The 14,724-nt window shown below is 40.5% G+C and overlaps 1 pseudogene; it reads right to left on the bottom strand.

Annotated features, from left to right (window-relative positions):
• Window positions 1-6,834: 6,834 nt before the first annotated feature.
• On the bottom strand, window positions 6,835-14,650 carry LOC129657431 (mitotic spindle assembly checkpoint protein MAD2A-like; annotated as a pseudogene).
• Window positions 14,651-14,724: the final 74 nt, after the last annotated feature.

The following is a 14,724-nucleotide window of genomic DNA, read 5'->3' as shown; positions in this document are numbered from 1 at the left end:
TACACCTCGACAGTCAAATATTGTGGCTGTGAGTTTTCTCTTCTGCAGCCTGGGGTTAGATTCAGTGGTAAGTCTCCTTGGCTGAGATGGGCACTGGAGCAGGGGAGCTCTTCCTTGTTCCCTAGTCTCTGAGAGGCAGTGAGGTACAGTAGAAAGAATATTGGTTTTGAAGTCAGGTCTGGGAATGTATTCAGGATGTTTGAAGTTGGGCAAATTACTTAACCTACCTGAATCTCACTTTTTACAGGTGTAAAATGAAGATAGTTTGTTCTAAGGATTGAGATAATGTGTGTGTGTACTCAGTCGTGTCTGACTCTTTGCGACCCCATATACCATAGCCTGCCAGGCTCCTCTGTCCATGGGATTTTCCAGGCAAGACTGCTGGAGTGGGTTGCCATTTCCTACTCCACAGACAATGCATATAATGTACTAACTTGATGCCAGAGCCCATTCCTGCCTACAACTTGAGCTAAAGATACTCTATGAAGGGCTCTTCCTACCTACTCAGTGTTCCTTCACGGTTACCCTCTAGGCATCAGGAGTTATGAAACCTTCCTTTTGGATCCAGTCCTTCTCTTTCCACACTCTTCTCTCCTCGCAGTCCTGAACTGAGGCTTTGGAGCCGTTCCTTACTGCGGAGGACTTGTCACTGAGACTCAGACCTCATCCTTTTCTTTGCTCCGTGGCCCTCCCCGTGTCCCCTCACCAGTTCCCAAGGCCACAGGGTGCAGCCCAAGTCTCTCACTTCTTCACGAGCCCCACCCTCCGGTCTCCTAGAAGGAATGAGGCTGAACAGATGTAAAGCATTCATTGGTGCTTGGCACATGGTAGATAATCATTGCCTACAAATTTCCTTTCTTAGATCTGGAAACCTTGAGTTGGTTTCCACAGAGCTGTATTGATTATTATGGTTGAGTACAGCAATCCAAGAATGGTATTTTAGACATGAACTATTTTGGTATTACTGACTCAATCTTTAAAACCACTAACTTCTGCACATAGACAAGGAGACTGCCCTTCAGATAGAAATCATATCCATGTCTAGGCATCTACTTGATATATCTGTATCTAACTAGTTTTTAAAGATGTTTGAGATCTTTCCCTTGCATGGAAGCAGAGTGTGGTTAGCCTGCTTATGCTCAGAGGCCTTTTCCAGCACAGATGAAATTCCAAGACAATAAAGATTCTGATCTGATGTTAAGTTCCTTTGTGCAAACCAGCTTGCATAGCAAAATGATGCAGATAAATGTAGATGAAAATGGACCTAGACAAATAAATGAAACTGTATTATGTTTCTCTAGTATAAACATAGATTAAGTGGTAAGAGGACAAAAATAGGTGAAGAGGTAACATAAACTGACTTGTGTAATCAAAGGGTCAGCTCTGACATTTTTCTCTCTAGGCCTTTTCTAATAGTTTTGTCGCTAGGGCTACAATGTTTTTGCCAGATTGGAACCGGATTGTCCGCTCTAATGGAGATTAAGTAGCTCTCCCAGCTAGATTTTTTTTTTTTTTTTTAATAAGCATAGGTTAATTCTGCTGACTTTCAAAGCCATAATCATGAAGAATGGAAAGATTACTAAAGATCTGTTTTTAGAAAATATAACTAATAAAATTTGAAGTTTAATAGGTTTTATTCCATTGTTATTCCAACACAAACTTTGATCATGGTTACAATGAATAAGTAACTGAAATACAGTTTCATACACGGAATTTTTAAAAATGAGAAATTATTTACAAGTTGAGCCAAGAATTAATGCCCCAAGGAGTAATGAACAATTCTCCTGGCAAGTTGGAAAACTGGTTCACAAATGCTTGAAAATTCATACTTGATTTTTTTCCATAACCACTATAGATAAGGTATAGGAAAATGTCCTCTGTGTTTTGGTTGCTGCCCATCATTGGTCAGTCATCTGAGGTGGAAATACAAACTCACCAATGAAACTTAAAGCCCAGTAAAGGAAAACTTGACTTATTCTGGACACTCAGTTGCTAACAGGATGTAGACGGTTAACAGCCACCAAGAAAATGGTGAGGAAACACTCCTTTCGATGTGCTTGGTATGGAGTCAAATGAACTTCCATGGCCGCGGACAAAGGAGACCATCTAAACTTTAAAACAGTGCTGTCTGCATGCCCACTGACCCTGCAATGCTTTTTGTGCACTAAAGCATAAGAGTTAAATGAGACAGTTCATGTAAAATGCCTCGCAAAGGACAGATGCTGTGTTTTCTCTCCCGACGTCTTTTTGTAGCCAGAAGTCCCAATGTTAACTTTCAATAAGAAAAGTGGAATATTAGTCTTTAGAGTCAAAAGAAATTCACAGTATTAGTGACGCCTGGTGGAAAACTTAGGTATTACAATGTAGCATTATTTCAGCTATCCTGAATTTTCACACTTAATAAAATTAAGATGAATCTTACAATTACATGAAACAGAAGGTAAAGAAAAAATTAAATATGTGTGTGGATACCTACTTTATTATGCTAGTAATTTTTCAGTCCATAATTACAAAACATACAGGAGGTTAGGAACCTAAGAAACTGAATGCATACTGGTAATAAAAATGTATTCAGCATCCATGTTTCTACAGTGATTAAAAATAGAAGCATGTAGCGTTTTCGCTGTTCTCAACCTCTTCATAGGCGCCATATGCCAAAGAGGCTCCCTTCCCAAGTTTTCAGATACAAATTCATGGTAGGGTGTCCTGAGGAGTACCTCAAAGAAATAGCCAGTTGTTTCAATACGGGATTGAGATGAAATAGAGGGCCATCCCATTTGAGGTACTGTGGATAGATTCAATAAATAATGATGTTTTAAATGTGAGCCTTAAGTATCAGAGAATCAGTTGCTTTGAGCCAGGGACAGGTTTGAACATTTGCGAACAAAAGAGCAAAAGTATCTATTACAGGGTCAGCAAACTGTAACCCATGGACCAAATACAGCACATCAGCTTTTTGTTACTGGAACACAGCCATGCTCATTCGTTTACTTACTGTCTGAGGAGCTTTCATAACAACTGACTCACTTGAGTAGGTGCAAGAGACCATATTGGCTGCAGAGCCTCAACTGACCCTTCACAGAAAAAGTTTGCCAATCCCTGGTCTATTAGAGCCTTGCATTCGATTTTCACACCTCTCCCCACCATCTCCTGGGGAGGAGTGTATTTCCCTTTCCCACTCAAGTTTGGCTGAACCATAAGACTTGCCTTGGTCAGTGGAATGTGGAAAAGCATCAGTGTACAAGTTTGAAGTGAAGCCTCCGAGTTCTGTGCCTCTTCAGCAGTAAAGCGAGAATGAGGCCATCTGCTGACCTGCAGGCTTGAAGGAGAAACAAATGATTGTTGTCACTGTTGTGCTTGTCTGCCTGTTAGTTACTTAGTCGTGTCTGACTCTTTGCAACCCCATAGACTGTAGCCCACCAGGCCCCTCTGTCCATGGGATCCTCCAGGCAAGAACCTTGGAGTGGGTTGCCATTTCCTTCTCCAATGCATGAAAGGGAAAAGTGAAAGTGAAGTCGCTCAGTCTTGTTTGACCCTCAGCGACCCCATGGACTGCAGCCGACCAGGCTCCTCCATCCATGAGATTTTCCAGGCAGGAGTACTGGAGTGGGGTGCCATTGCCCTTCTCTGGAGATTGTTCTACTTCTGCATCAAAGTACCAGAAGACTGACTTCTCTGTCCAGCTAACGCTATGGGGAGAAGGACCCTGAAGACTAGGTGGGGTTCAGTCACTTCTGGGGCTCTAGTTCAGACTTTGATGGGCTCAGCTGGAACATGTGTTCATTCCTCTACCTATAGTAAGCAGAACTGAGTCAGAGTGCAGAGTCTGGAGGCTTACCAGACTCTCTTGGCATCAACTTCTTTAACACGGTGGGGATGTCAGTCACAATTCTTTCCTGTTAGATTAAATATTTCCCTTCCAAGGTGAGCCTCAAGGTATAGAAAGAGTGGGACAAGTTCAATGGGAATCGTAGGCCGAAGTTTTTCAGTCAAGCTTTCTCAATAAAGCTCACAGCTTGGCTTCTTCCTACTCAACTCCAGTAAGTATATTTCTGAATTGATATATAATCTGTAAGAGGTAAAAAAGATCATGACTAGCTCCTCAGAAAACTCGCAATATGCAATCTAATTTAACCATCTTAACAATGCTGGCTGCATCAAAGTGATCAAAATATTTAAAAATGCAATTTCCCAGAATTCTTAGTCTTATATCTCAGCTTGTTAGAATGCTAAGGCTCCTCATTGTCCCTTTTTTTTTTTTTTTTTTAAACTATCCATATTACTCTTTTTGAAACCATCAGTTTGACTCCTTTGGAGATGTCACTGGGTAACACCAGTGACCCATTTATTAGAGTTCACAAATTTGTGACTTGAGAGTCCTTGGGGCTGCCCTAGTTCTCTAGTTTTCAGCCTTCCCTTTGATTCTTTATGTAGTTAATGTTCTTTCATTAATTTTTTTAAAGCCAATTTTTGCTGTTTTTTTTAAGAGCCTAGCTAATGCAGAATTGGTACTACAGAGTAACTTCTAGGCAACAGACTATGGCAGAAGCTCCTACTGAGACTAACATTCAAATCCAGAGCATGAATTTCTGGACGTAACTCTTGAAAAGAGAGTATGAGTCATAATAAATCAGTATTAAGATCACTAATACTAAATGCATAAATGACAGACATTTAAGTGTTAGCAGTAATCCGTAATGTTGCTACTGGTGTGCTTTTAGGGGAAAGAACCACATTTATTATTCCTATTAGCAAAGAGGCAGTGTTTCCAGAAGCAGTCATTGCTTTCTATAAAGATTTTCAAACGTATTTCCTAAAAACAGGACCATAATTTTCAACTCTCTTCATATTTTTACTCAAGTTCTACTTCTGCTTTCCTTCTCAATCCCTCAAACGTCAACAGCCCAAGAATTCGACTGTCTTTTAATAGTGACCGCTATAACGCACCTCACACTGTTTGGAAACAGAGACTCTGTTGTTCTGTTGCCAAGTTGTCTGACTCTTTGCAGAACCCCAGGGTCCTATCCTCCACTGTGTCCTGGAGTTTGCCCATATTCATGTTCATTGATTCAGTGATGTTACCTAACCATCTCGTCCTCTGCCGCCCTCTTCTCTTTCTGCCTTCAGTATTTCCCAGCATCAGGGTCTTTTCCAATGTGTCAGCTCTTCGCATCAGGTGGCCAAAGTATTGGAGCTTCAGCTTCAGCGTCAGACCTTCTAATGAATATTCAGGGTTGATTTCCTTTAGGATTGACTGGCTTGACCTGCTTCCAGTCCAAGGGAATCTCAGGTCTTCTCCAGCACCACAGTTCAAAACATCAATTCTTCGGCGCTCAGCCTTCTTCACAGTCCAACTCGCATATCCATCCATGACCACTGGAAAAACCATAGCCTCAACTAGACGGACCTTTGTTGTCCAAGTAATGTCTCTGCTTTTGAATATGCTGTCTAGGTTGGTCATAACTTTGCTTCCAAGGAGTAAGCGTCTTTTAATTTCATGGCTGCAATCACCATCTGCAGTGATTTTGGAGCCCCAGAAAATAAAGTCAGCCACTGTTTCCACATCTATTTGCCATGAAGTGATGGGACTGGATGCCATCATCTTAATTTCTGAATGTTGAGCTTTAAAGCCAACTTTTTCACTCTCCTTTTTCACTTTCATCAAGAGTCACATCTTTTCTTCCAAGGAGCAAGTGCCATTTAATTTCATGGTTGCAGTCACCATCCACAGCAATTCTGGAGCCCGATAAAATCTGTCGCTGCTTCCACCTTTTCCCTATTTGCTGTAAAGTGATGGGACCAGATGCCATGATCTTTGTTTTTTGAATATTGAGTTTTGACCATCCCTAAATCAACACAATTTCCACTTCTACTTAACTGCTTTTCTTATTCAGGAAAAAAAAGACACGGGTGGGCCTAAGTTAGATACTTCCAGCTCCTCTCTGGGGATGGCTTTTACAGCAGTATACATGATACCCATCATCAAAACCTGGTACCTATTTGTCCAGCAGCACCAAGAGATGAAAGAATGTGAGACATCGCCCTTTATTCTCAACAAGCACCCAGCTGGATCAGAGAAAGATTATTCCAAGTGAAATAACACAAACACACAATGAAATAAACCTCTTTGGTTACTTGATGGTCCTCTGTCGTATACTTTCCTCTCCTTCATAAGATCTCAAGCTTTAGAAAGGCCAGGACTTTGTTTCATTCTTCGTAATACCTGGCATGCAGTATTCTTTTTCTGCACATTAATAGATGCTCATTATGTAATTTTTGAATGAATGGATACAGATTATGTATATTTACTTAATAGTGAAGGTTGAATGAATACATATAAAGATCTTAAAACAGTGTCTGCTACTACATACCTAAAAAAATGAATTCTTACAAAATGAGCTAAGATTTAGTATAGAGATTAGAAAGCAATTTTTATAAGTTTGCCTTAAACTGACTCTGGAAAAATAGGTGGGAACTGAAAGAACATACTTGATGAGAGTATTAATGCAGGCACAGGCAGAGGAATAAACGTGATGTTTAAGTATACAGCTGACCTTTGAACAACAGTTTGAACTGTGCAGGTCCACTTATATTTGGCTATTTTTCAATAGTAAATACTATAGTACCACATGACCCATGGTTGGTGGAATCCATGGGTTTGGGGTGCCCACAGATATGAAGGGCTGGCTATAAGTTTTACTGGGATTTTCAATTGCTTCGAGGGTCAGTGTTCCAACCCCCATGTTGTTCAAGGGTCACTGATAATAAACCTAAGAGCATAGAAAGGTTGTATACAATCTAACATTTGCTAAACTCAATTAATTCCAAGTGACATTTATCATTTTACATAAAGAACAATGTTTATTTTAAATCTACTGTTAGAGGGTGAAGGAGGTTTAATAAAAGTTTGTCCAATAAGCTGAAAGTACCTCAAGACTTACTCTACTTTGTGTCCTTAGGCCCTCCCTACAATATAGTAGGCACAGGAAATAATATGCCGTACTGAATCCATAATAACTACGTAACTGTATCAATACACCAATATAAAAAATTTAATACAAATGTAAAACATACACATGTAACTTTATTTCATCATTGCCATTTAAAGCCTGATTTTATAAAACATCAAAGACATTCTTAAGAGTGCTGTATCACAACAATTTGAAAAGTGGGAATATCCACAGCTTTATAGGCTCAAGTTACATAAATTAAACTCAAATAATTGGACATTTTTTCAATACAGAAACTATACAAATGAAATAAATGACAAGAGGATGCAATAGGAGAAATATGTCACTACTTATGGACTATCATTAGTTACTTTCAGGATGTAAATGAAGATTCTGAATATTCATATTTCTTTTGTTCTATTTCATATTTAAATATTTCTCTACATTCTGAGTCAAGCTACTTGACCAAAAGTCTGATTTAGGAAGGCATTTAGCAAAAGTTTTTCCACCTATGGTTACTACCTCCAAAGAAAGTAACACTGCAGTACTGATGCAATCTGCGCAGTTACTTTACTTTAATGTCAACCCTATGGAAAGTCAGATAGGTACCAAAAACGGAACAATTTTGCACAGATTCAGTTAGGTATCATGTTAAGTTTTCCTCATCTAAAAATTAACCAATGAAGTAAAACATACCAACTACAGTTGACCTGGTAGGAAAACCACATTTGAGAGTTACAAGTACGTTATTGTCCATATCTCATCCTCAGTCATTGACAGGAATTTTGTAGGCTACCATGCTATTTACTTTGTGAATTGTAGTAGTAAATGAACGAAGACGAACTTCCTCAGGATTGGTAATGAACTGTGGTCCCGACTCTTCCCATTTTTCAGGTACAACCAGATCTTTGTCTGTATAAATGAGGAGATCAAATGAACCTAAATTGGAGATAAAATCATTAAAGTACATTATTTTTTTCCAAAATAGAAGAACCCTCCTTGTCTCTCTCACATTTTGAACCACCCAGAGTATTAGAAAAGAGAGTTTAGCATGGTCTGTAATGACTAGTCAATTGCTTTTCCTCCATAGACATTTACTGTATTACAGAAAATATTGTACTCCTTTTGCTAAACTTCAAGTTTTCTTTTTTTTAAAAGAGAAAACCGTTATCTGCAGAAAGTATGGAGTCCATCACACAGGACAGCATAAAGGCAACCTGAAGGAAAGCTAACATCTGGGCTCTGTGACTGATGTAGCCTGGGGCCTAGAGCAGTGTCTCGCATACAGTAGGCATTCAGGAAATATCGGATAAGGTCGAAAAGCAAGACAGTTATGGCTAGCCTTAAAAATATACATAAAAAATTAAGATAATGAACGGGATTACATTAAGACATTCAAGAATGAATACTGTGGAATACTTTCATTCCTTTCCTTTTCAGAATTTCCAAATTTCTAGAATGCATATAACACTACTTCTGCTTTATAATGGGTTTTTCATTTTTATTATGTAATATTAATAATTAAGAAAAAATTTAATAAAGGGCTTATTCTTAAAATAGTAGCTTAGTCTTTTCTCTGACAAATTTTAAGTCAATGTGACGTTGTAGAATACTTACAAGAAACTTCCAACAGTGGCAGAAATGTTACTGTAGCTGTGATCTGTCTGATCACTGAACGGATTTCATCTTGGATAGCTTTCTGAGACTTTTCTCTGGGTGCACTATTGAAGAAACCAAATCAATTTAAGTGTTAACAAATTATTTAAAACACTGTTAAGACTGATTAAATGTTTCCAAGATCAAATAATTAATACATTAAAATGGATTTTTTTTTTTTGTAAGTTATAAGTATATCATTAGGGCCTATATCTCACAAGAGGCATATGCACTTTTATTATTTCATTTATCATTCCAGTCATTTTCTAGAGGTGGTCTTAAAATCAGGTTATTTGGTATCAGATAATCAGAAAACTGGCCAAGTGCTTCAAGTTAGGAAAACTACAGCACCTTTCAAAAAATGAAAATAATATCTAAAATATTTTGTTGGTGCATTTTTCGTAATGCTTAATTCCCTACTGCCTCAAATAAGATATTACATTAAATACCAAATTATTTTTATAAGCTAAACATTTCCTAAAATAAACCAAAGCCTTCAGAAGCAAACTACATTTCATTATGAAAAATGATTCTGAATTTACCAGTAAGCAAGCCTAGGACTATGCTAGACATGATCATATAAGCATTTCCCATTCAGGTGGGCTGGAAACTTTTTTATGAAGTGTCTTAGAAAATTTGGGGCATTCAATGAAATACAATAGAGCTGAATCTTAGGCTTGGGGAATCTAGGATAACCCCTGATGGTTAAAAGTACCTTTAAACAATTCACTAAACGGGCCACCAGGTACATACTACCATAAACACTGAAGGGTGAAATTCACCAATTTACTCTACAGGCAATTATGTTAAAAGTTCACTGTCTTATATAAGACAGTGAACTATCCTTTGCCACAGGAGACTAAGGATCAAATTAAACGTCCTAGCAATGGCACCCCACTCCAGTACTCTTGCCTGGGAAATCCCATGGATGGAGGAGCCTGGTAGGCTACAGTCCATGGGGTCACTAAGAGTCGGACACGACTGAGCGACTTCACTTTCACTTTTCCCTTTCATGCATTGGAGAAGGAAATGGCAACCCACTCCAGTGTTCTTGCCTGGAGAATCCCGGGGACGGGGGAGCCTGTTGGGCTGCCGTCTATGGGGTCGCACAGAGTCGGACACGACTGACGCGACGCCGCAGCAGCAGCAGCCATTAAAAAGAATACATTTGAATCAGTTCTAACGAGGTGGATGAAACTGGAGCCTATTATACAGAGTGAAGTAAGCCAGAAAAACACCAATACAGCATACTAACGCATATATATGGAATTAGGAAGATGGTAACGATTACCCTGTATGCGAGACAGCAAGAGAGACACAGGTGTATAGAACAGTCTTTTGGACTCTGCGGGAGAGGGAGAGGGTGGGATGATTTGGGAGAATGGCATTGAAACATGTATAATATCATATAAGAAACGAATCGCCAGTCCAGGTTCGATGCAGGATACAGGATGCTTGGGGCTGGTGCACTGGGATGACCCAGAGGGATGGTACGGGGAGGGCGGTGGGAGGGGGGTTCAGGATGGGGAACATGTGTGCACCCATGGCGGATTCATGTTGATGTATGGCAAAACCAATACAATATTGTAAAGTAATTAGCCTCCAATTAAAATAAATAAATTTATATTAAAAAAAATAAACATCCTAGAAAAAAATCGTACTTTATATGAAACTTGTTCAATAGAATTAGAACTCATTTGGTAAAGAAAATAAATTTTAAAACATACGAAAATGGAAGTAGTTCCTACTTACCTGTCATCTTTTGCATCTTTTGAACTCAATATCAAACTGCCATCTTTCAAGGACCTCTCCACCTTCAACATTTGAGATGACTACCACCAGTTTCTGAACTGAACACTTGTATAACCATTCTGCAACACACAAAACAAGGCATCTCTTTTAGTTTACTGCATTACAAAGCAACTCTCCTCTCACGACCAACTTCCTATCCTCAGCAAATTTCTCCCACTGCTATTTTGGTTCTCCTCCAAATTGTGCAGAAAATTTGCCCCATCAATGGCCTAGCTCCCAATTTCAAACTCTCAGTATTTGTGCCAGGTATAGCACTGGGTGCTAAGACAGTGAACATGAGGTACTTCCATCCTAATCCAAGGGAAGGGTGAAGGAGATGTCATTACTCTAACAGCAACAATAAATGTGCAATTGTAACTGCTGTAACTGCTGTGATGGTGCAGTTTCCTAGGACATAATAGCGGTTACCTATGATGGTGCAACACATACTACAATTAAAGCACAGAATAGGAAATTCTGACTGAGGGGGTTTGAGTTTTGTTCTAAGAGACAACAATATACATATGCAAAACAGGGAAGAGGGTATAGGTTTTAAAACACGAAATGATGGGTTTATGTTGGTGGTGTGAGGTCTTAGTTGAGGCACGTGGGCTCTCCCTGCTAAAGCTATAGGTCTTGGACTCAAAACAGATCACTGGATCAGAGGACTGAAAGGAGGCCAATACAACTGCAATTTAAGAAAGGGAGGATGAACAAGGCTGGTCTGACAAGAATAATGGGCCACACCACACAAGGTCATGAGCGCCAAATTAAAGATGTTACACTCTAAGAACTAAGGAGGTCATTACTGTGTTTGAAGCAGAGTATGATGTGACTCAAGTTATATTTGAAAACTATCCTTCTGGATGTGATGTAGAAAGTAAACTGGAAGTAAACAGGGGATCTAGGGCACTAATTCATGAATAACTCAAGCAAGAGCGAATCAAGACTTAGAGAAAGATATACTGGTAGAGATGGAGCAGTAGACAGATTCAGGACATTTCATGGTTAAAACTGTTAAGATTTATTGGATTACTTCAGGGTAAGGAAGAGGAATGAATCAGGGATAGCTCCCAAGTTTCTGATTTATATCAGTAATCGGATGGTTGATCCAGTCACCAAGAGGAAAGAGAACTGAAATGGAGATGATCCTAAATTCAGTTTTTAATACACCGAGTGTGAAGTGGTCTAGTATATAGCTGCATAAAGACATTAAGGGAGTCACTCAATATATGAGCCAAGAGTTAGGAGAGGCTTTGGTTAGATATTGGTTCATGAGTCAGATACAAAGTTGTTACTAGAATTATGTATGTACATGTTAGGAGGTCAACTAGAGAGAGATTACTGTTAAGAGGGCCTCAGACTGAGCCCTCAATCTTAGAAACTGAGAATACTTTATTCAGGAATCGGCAGGTTGTTTTTTTTTTTTTTTTTAAGAGATAGAAAATATTTTAGAAATATTGAAGGCCTATGGGTCACCTACGTAGCATAGTCTTCTTTAAAATGTAATATTCTTAGCTTGCAAGCAGTACAAAATCAGCCACTTGCTGGATCTGGCCTGTTGGCCTCGCTCACTCCTGGCATATATGAACAACTTTTACCAGCTTACCTGTGAGAAAGAGATTGAGTGGTCATTTGAAGATATGGGGAAGTTGGTGATTTTTCTCTCTCTTAAAAATGGAAATGAAACCAATGGGAATAATCCAAAAGGAAACAAAGAAATTGACAACATAAGAGAGAGGAAATAGGGTAAAGTTCCTAAGGCTAGAGAAGTGGAATTTAAAAGACTGAATAATTTGCCTGTAAAGCATTTCCTCCCTTTTAACTACAAGGGAGAAATTAAGTAGGAAAGTGTAGATACATCTGACAAGAAATGTTATTGGTCTCAAAGGACACAAACCAAAACCCAGTAACTTAGGCAAGGCTGGCTTGCTACTTCTTCAGATTAAGATGAAGACATACATCCATAGTTGCCTAGAGGTTCCATAGCAAACAATCTGAGTACAGCCGTAGGAATGACTATGGGTGGCTTAGCTCTGAAGTTAATGAAAACGCAATGATGTAATCTGAAAATGAAGCTAGTTGAAACAACAAAAGTGATTCATGAATTTTAAAGTGAAAAAAAAAAAAAATGCGGCTGTAGTATTTTTAGAACTAGTATTTTGGAAGATCTAATGAGCAGAAAGGGAGAAACAATTTACAACACAGAGAAATTAGAAATGAGAATCCTAAGTGGAGAGAAATAGGAAAAAGAAACAAGTAGAAATTCTAGAAATAAAAGGAATAGATGGAGCATACTAATCCAACAATACTGCAACTTCTTGAGCTAAAAGAAGAAAATGAGTGTGCAGACAGAAAAGGCTTACTGACTCACAGGCATGATTAAAAAAAAAAAGACAAATGGAAACAGGTGAAAAATAAGAAAATGCCAATGAGTGCTGTTATTTAGTAGTTCCTTCTTTTTCAAGTTTAGTTCCCTAAGTTGAATCTGATTTTAGTTCCTTCATCTTAATATATATAATGATGGCTTTAGACTCCAAGCAGCTACCAAAAATAAATGCAGTGGATTTTTCTCAGATAATGAATGCCATCATAATTACATAAAATTCCAATGTGTTCTATCATCCCTGAAGGAGTTGATGGAGATTGTTTTGTTAAGCCATATCAGATTCCGAACCTTCAAATATTCAGCCTACTCAAAAACGGAGGAAGGGTGGGAATTCTTTCAATTTGTATGTTATTTGCTTCCCTCCCAAACTGTATCGGAGATGGTAGTGCGGTTTACACTACCCTGTACAGAGCTGAAAAATGACGGCCAAGAAGCTAGAAAATGTGGATCGTAGGTGTGCTGGTATCCAACTCTTTACAACCCAATGGACTGTAACCCACCCGGCTCCTCTGTCCATGGGATTATCCCGACAAGAATACTGGAGTCAGTTGGCATTTCCTCTTCAAGGGGATCTTCCAGACTCAGGATGGAACCTGGGTTTTCTGTGTCTCCTCCATTGGCAGGTGGATTCTTTACCACTGAGTCACCTGGGAAGCCCCGAGGATCTTATTAACATTAAGGCCTGCAAAACTCAAAACTGTGTCCAACCATAAAATATCTTTTAGTTGATCCACCACATTATTTAGGTATTTTATGAGCTCAGGATCAGTAGTTACAAGCAAGGTGAGTCCATATTTCTGCACCCGAGTAAAGGTTTCCGATGGATATATGCCACGCTGATACAAAATACTGTTGATGCCAAATGCTGAAAACATAAGAAATATTAAAGTCATCGTCACGTTGTAAGTTCAGGGGAAATAAAGCATATGTAGATGGGGCTATGGTTTCATTAATACTGTCAAGTTATAAATGTCTAAACACGTGTTTGTGTTTTGCTGAAAGCCGAGTAGGTACAAAGTGGCATTAAAAAAAATCCTTAAAATCTTGCGTCTAAGTGATAGCTGCATTTATGTGGCAACAGAAGAAAAATGCCAAACTGCACTAATCTACCAGTGCCAAATTTCATGTCATTGTAAAACAAGTCCAGATGCCTCTTTTATGATTCGAGGGTGTCAAAACAGGCAACTGACAGACGGGTACCAAGCCCGGGCAGGCCTCTCCCCGTCTCTCTTTCCTCCTCTTATCCTCACCAGTCTTGCCAGGTTCTGTCAGCAGGTACACCTGGCCGAGCTCAGAACAGCTCTTCCCGAGGTCTAGCCCGTCACGGTCCACCCCCGAGGCCCCTCGCCGTTGGGGGCGGGGGGTGTGGGAGGAGCTCTGCATTGGAAAGAAACGCTCCCGCAAAGGGGCTCCCCGCAAGGCGGGCCCCTGCAGCGCCCGGGCCGCCTCCTCCGCCGGCAGCAACACGAGCGGAGGCGGCGCCCGCCGCCCCACTTCCTGAGCCCTCCTGCGGGCACCGGAGGCCGCGGTACAAGGGCCGGGATTCGGGGCCGCTCCGGCCGAGCCGCGGGCCTGCGGGTGGCCTGCGCTCGGCTCTCCCCGCCCTCCGCCCCGCGCGAGGAGGACTTACAGCAGAACTCGGCCACGATCTCGGCGCTCCCGCGCAAGGTGATGCCTTGCTCCCGGGAGAGTTGCAGCGCCATGGCCAGGCCCACGGATGACGGTACGCGTTTCCACCCAGCAGACAGCGACGCCAGGGGCTTCGGGAGCAGTTCCCCGCCACTCGTTTCAAAAGGAACGACGCGGGACGCCCTCGCGCCCTTTGCGCAGGCGCGGAGCGCGTCTAGCCCCCGCCCCCTCCCGTCGTGCCCTTTGCGCAGGCGCGAAGAGCCTCTAGACCCCGCCTGTCGCGCCCTTTGCGCAGGCGCGAAATGCCTC

This window comes from Bubalus kerabau, chromosome 7 (assembly GCF_029407905.1).
Source record: "Bubalus kerabau isolate K-KA32 ecotype Philippines breed swamp buffalo chromosome 7, PCC_UOA_SB_1v2, whole genome shotgun sequence".
Classification (NCBI taxonomy): Eukaryota; Metazoa; Chordata; class Mammalia; order Artiodactyla; family Bovidae; genus Bubalus; species Bubalus kerabau.
The sequence above is the reverse complement of the archived record's forward strand: the minus strand, read 5'-3'. Positions and strand labels throughout refer to the sequence as shown.